Source organism: Oratosquilla oratoria, chromosome 42 (genome assembly GCF_046742065.1).
Source record: "Oratosquilla oratoria isolate Oo_2021 chromosome 42, ASM4674206v1, whole genome shotgun sequence".
Classification (NCBI taxonomy): domain Eukaryota; kingdom Metazoa; phylum Arthropoda; class Malacostraca; order Stomatopoda; family Squillidae; genus Oratosquilla; species Oratosquilla oratoria.
Window position 1 is genome coordinate 36,223,083 of NC_134818.1, and position 5,000 is coordinate 36,228,082.

The 5,000-nt window shown below is 41.0% G+C and overlaps 1 protein-coding gene across 3 annotated transcripts in view; it reads right to left on the reverse strand.

The window, feature by feature from the left end:
- Hdc (histidine decarboxylase) overlaps positions 1-5,000 on the reverse strand; it is a 367,462-nt gene that overhangs the window by 58,662 nt on the left and 303,800 nt on the right. The gene's annotated exons all lie outside the window — the stretch shown is intronic.

The window sequence follows — 5,000 nt, forward strand, 5'->3', positions numbered from 1 at the left end:
TATTTATATATATATATATATATATATGTATATATATATACATATATATATATATATATATATATATATATATATATAATATATCTTTCTTCAACCACATTAACTTTTTACTTTTAATTCCATGTCATCACGAACGAGACTGACAATGCGCTCGTCGGAAACATATACGGAAACTAATACGAAGTGAAGCCAAGGGCTCGAACCTCAACTCAGACGTATCAATATATATCATATATATCCGTCTATGGTATTGGCTACACGTTATTGTGGGGTTAAAAACTGCTCAGTAACATGCAGCTGATACTTTAGGATATATATGGGGTGCCCCTACGGACCAAAGCCACACATTATTTTCGTCTCTGATAGAGGAAATCTCTATTCATAGAGAAATTAAGCTACTTTATCATACTACGACTGTCCTTCCATTATGCTGTCCCCCCACTCTTGTTACTGTCCTGTACCACTCTGAATGTTCATTTTTTTTCCACCGAACCCTGTGGTGGGGGAGAAGAATACTGCCACTGAGTGTTCCTACATGAGTCGACAAAGGCGACAAAAGCTGGACGGGGATAGGACTAGGCATCCTACTCTCTGTAGCTTCAAAGGGGACATTCCTAAAAGAAGCAAAGGCATAAGAGGGTCTGGGAGGAGTTTTTCAACCAGAATAATAAGTTTGGGTCTTTTAATGTGCGTGAACCTGGTACAAATGAGAGTAAAAGGGAAGATATAGGCAGTATGTTTGTGAAAAGAAAGATGGAAGTGTTGGCATTAATAAGTGAAATTAAGTTGAAAGGGAGGGGCGAATTTGAGTTTGGGAGTGTGGTGGGGAGGGTGTCAGGAGTAAAGAGAGGACGAGGGAGAGGAGTGACTGTACTAGTAAGTGGAAAGATAGGTAAAGGTGTGGTGGAGTGGAAGGAGGTTTCTTCAAGATTAATATGGAAGAAGGTGAAACTGGGAAAGGAGATGTGGGTTTTTGTTAGTACATATGGGCCTGGTAATGAGAAGAGTGTAGAGGAAAGGGAGGCTTTTTGGAGAGATTTAAATGAGTACATAGAGGTTTTAGGGTGAAATATCACTGTATTGGTATTGAGAGATCTTAATACTAAGGTAGGAAATGAACCAATAGACGGAGTAATTGGGAAGTGTGGAGTCCAGGAAAAAATCGTAGTGGAGAGCTGATGGTGGAGATGTGTCTAGAGAGTTGATGATAGCAAATACAGTGTTTAGGAAGAAAGTCAAGCATAAGTACACATGGGAGAAGGTGATGGATGGAAAGGTGATAGATAGGGGTTTAATGGACTATTTAGTGGTAACCACGAGAAGAGTAGGGAGAGTTTTGGATGTACATATTCTAAGGGGAGAGACTGGGGGAATATCAGATCATTTTTTGGTGGATGGTAAGTTGAGAGTGGAGGATAGATGGAGAAAAAGGAAAAGGATAGAAGGTGGGGAGGTGCTTCAAGCAGACTGCATGAGAAAGAAAAGGAGTACAAGAAGAAGCTGAGAGAGGAATGGGAGGCAATGAAGGATAGATTAGAACTAGGAGTGGAGGAGGAATGGGGATGGTTCAAGGAAGGAGTCATAAGGTGTGCAAAGTTGATGTGTGGAACACGGAGGACGGGAGGAAATAGAAGAAGGGTAGTGAATGCTGGGATGAGGAAGTGAAAAAGGTTGTAGAAGAGAAAAAGTGAGCATTCACAGATTGGTTACAAAATAGGACACGTGAATCATATGAGAGGTACAAAGAAAAGAAAAGAGAATTAAAGCATAAGATAAAGGAGGCAAAGAGGAGAGCAGTTGTGAAATGGGGTAAGAGTATGACAGAAAAATTTAAAAGACATTAAATGATGTTTTGGAAGGAAATTAAGGGAGGAAGAGGATGAGAATCAAGCAGAGAAGAAAAGATAAAAGGTGCAGATGGAGAGATGATAATGGAAAAGATGGCAGTAAGAGAAAGATGGGCAGAGTATTTTAGGGGATTGCTAAATGGGAAGAAGAATAGGGAAGGAAAGGTAGTTGGAGTGGGAGGTGCTAAGAAAACAACCGTGATGAATGAGGAAAATGGAGGAGAAATAAGGAAAGATGAGATGAAAGCAGGTAAAGCACCTGGGTTGGATGTGTGTCATGCAAAGTATCTAAAAAGGGGAGATAAAGTGATGGTGGACTGGCTGAAGTTGTTTAATGTTTGTCTAAAAAAGGGCAGAATGCCGGATGACTGGAGGAGCGCCTGTATAGTTCCACTTTACAAAAGGAAAGGGGGCAAGTGTGAGTGTAGTAGTTTCAGAGGGATCAATTTGTTGAATGTAGTTGGGAAGGCTTATGGGAGGGTTTTGATTGAGAGGATGAGGAGATGAAAAGGAGTAGTTGGCGAGGAACATTGTGGGTTTAGGACAGGTAGGATTGCGTGGATCAGATTTTTGTGGTAAAGCAGATACGCGAGAAAGCTATAGGAAAAGGTAAAGATGATTTTTGGGTCTTTATGTATTTAGAAAAGGATTATGAGAGGGTAGATAGGAAGGCACTGTGGGAGATATTGCAGATATATGGAATACGGGGAAAGCTGTTAAGAGAGGTCAAGAGTTTTTGCGAGAGTAGTAGAGCTTATGTTAGAATTAGGAACGGAGAGTGTGTGTGGTTTGAAGTAAAAGTGTGACTTCGCTAGAGATATGTTATGTTGCCTTGGCTGTTCAATTTATATATTGATGGGGTGGTGCGAGAGGTAAACGGAAGGGTAATGGGCTGGAGATTGGAGATAGTTAAAGAAAATGGAGAAAATGAGAGAAGCAAATTGTTGTTTGCTGACAAAACTGCGCTTGTGGTAGGAGCAGAGGAGGGATTGAGGAAGTTAGTGACAGAGTTTGGGAAGGTGTGCGAAAGAAGGAAGTTGAAGATAAATGTGGGTAAAAGTAAGGTGATGAGATGTACAAGGGGAAAATGTGGCAGCAAATTGGAAGTGATTATTAAGGGAGAAAGACTGGAGGAAGTGGATAGTTTTCGATACTTTGGTGCGAATATGGCGGGAAAGGAAGGAGTGGAGGTGGATGTAGAATGTAGATTGAAAGGAGGAAGTAAATGCCTTGGTGGATTAAAAAGTGTAATGAGAAATAGGGATGCTAAGAGGAGATTGTATGAAGGAGTGATTGTGCCGACAGAACTGTATGGGGCAGAAACATGGGACATAAGAGAGGAGGAGTTTGAATGTGTTTAAAATGAAATGCCTGAGAAGTATGATAGGGGTTACTAGGCTGGAGAGAGTGAGAAACGGGGAGGTGAGGAGGAGAACAGGGGTGGAAAGGGAGTTGGAAGATAGGGTTGTTGAAAGAATATTGGGATGGTTTAGGCACATGGAAAGAATGAGTGAAGAAAGATTAGTAAAAGAGGTGTGGAGGGCAGAGGTGGAAGGAATGAACATGAGGGGGCGACTAAGGATGAGATAGATGGATGGGTTAAAAAGTGCATTGGGAAAAAGGGGAATGTCTGTCGAGGAAGGAAGGGAAAATACAGAAAATAGGGGTGAATGGAGAATGGTTGTGTATAGATGATGCTGTAATTCATGAAAGAGAGTGGGTAGGGGATGGGGGGAGGGAGTAAGTGTGAATGATATTTTGACGCAGCCCGAAGGGATTTCTCCCCATCTCCTCTTTTTCTGCATGAGGGGACGGAGAGGAGGTCGCCGATTAAATTTAGCGGCCTTGCTGCTGGTGTGCTTTGTCTTGCTACATTTCTTCTGACCCAGAGCAGTGGGTGAGATGCAGGGATGATCAGTCATCCAGGAGGAGTCAAGATAAGAGGAGGGAGTGAATGGGAATGGAGTATGTGGGGATGGAATGGATGGAAGTGGATTTTATGCCTTTGCTTTTTTGGCTACTTTCCTTGTAAGGGGGAAAAAGTCGCTGGTATATACATATACATATACATATACATATACATATACATATACACACACACACACACACACACACACACACACACACACACACACACACACACACACACACACACACACACACACACACACACACACACACACACACACACACACACACACACACACACACACACACACACACACACACACACACACACACACACACACACACACACACACACACACACACACACACACACACACACACACACACACACACACGCACACACACACACACACACACACACATATATATATATATATATATATATATATATATACATTTATATATATATATATACAATATATGTATATATATATACATATATATATATATATATATATGTATATATATATATATATATATATATATATATATATATATATATATATATATATATACTTATATATATGTATATACGTCATATATATATATATATATATATATGTTTGTATACCGCGGGAATAAATTTTCTCTAAGGCAGGCTTGGTCAAAAGCAACTGTAAATTCAGTGTTGATCAATTTCTTCTTCAGAGTTTCCAACTTCCTGAAGGTATCCTTTATAGCAAGGGGTAAAGGAAAGAGAAGATTTCCTATTCCGGTCATTATTGACGTTTCGACTCTACCTGAGTCATTATCAAAATACAAAGATGGAACAAATGCAAGAGTTTATATATTACAAAGATACAGAAACACAGCGTGTGATTGGCTGGAAGGATGACCTTTTTTGGTCCCCTCATGGTTGAGAGGGCGGGACAGTTCCTACGTACGCTCATTGCCGCACAAAGGACCTCATCATGAAGAAACTACTACCAGACTCTCCAGGCGCCTGAGCTATCATCTGACACAACACACACACACTTCCTGGAGAAACATGGCCAGCATCTCACAGGTGATGTCATTCGGCAGAACACTGTCATCATTCAGAGAGAGGCCGACAAGAACCGCCTTGCCTACCTTGAAGCTTTATATATTGCGGATAGTAGGCCGTCTCTGAATTCCCACCAAGACGCCCCTACTATGCTGCCTAGTATTAAGCCATTTAGGAGAAGCAAGCCCCGAGGCAGGACA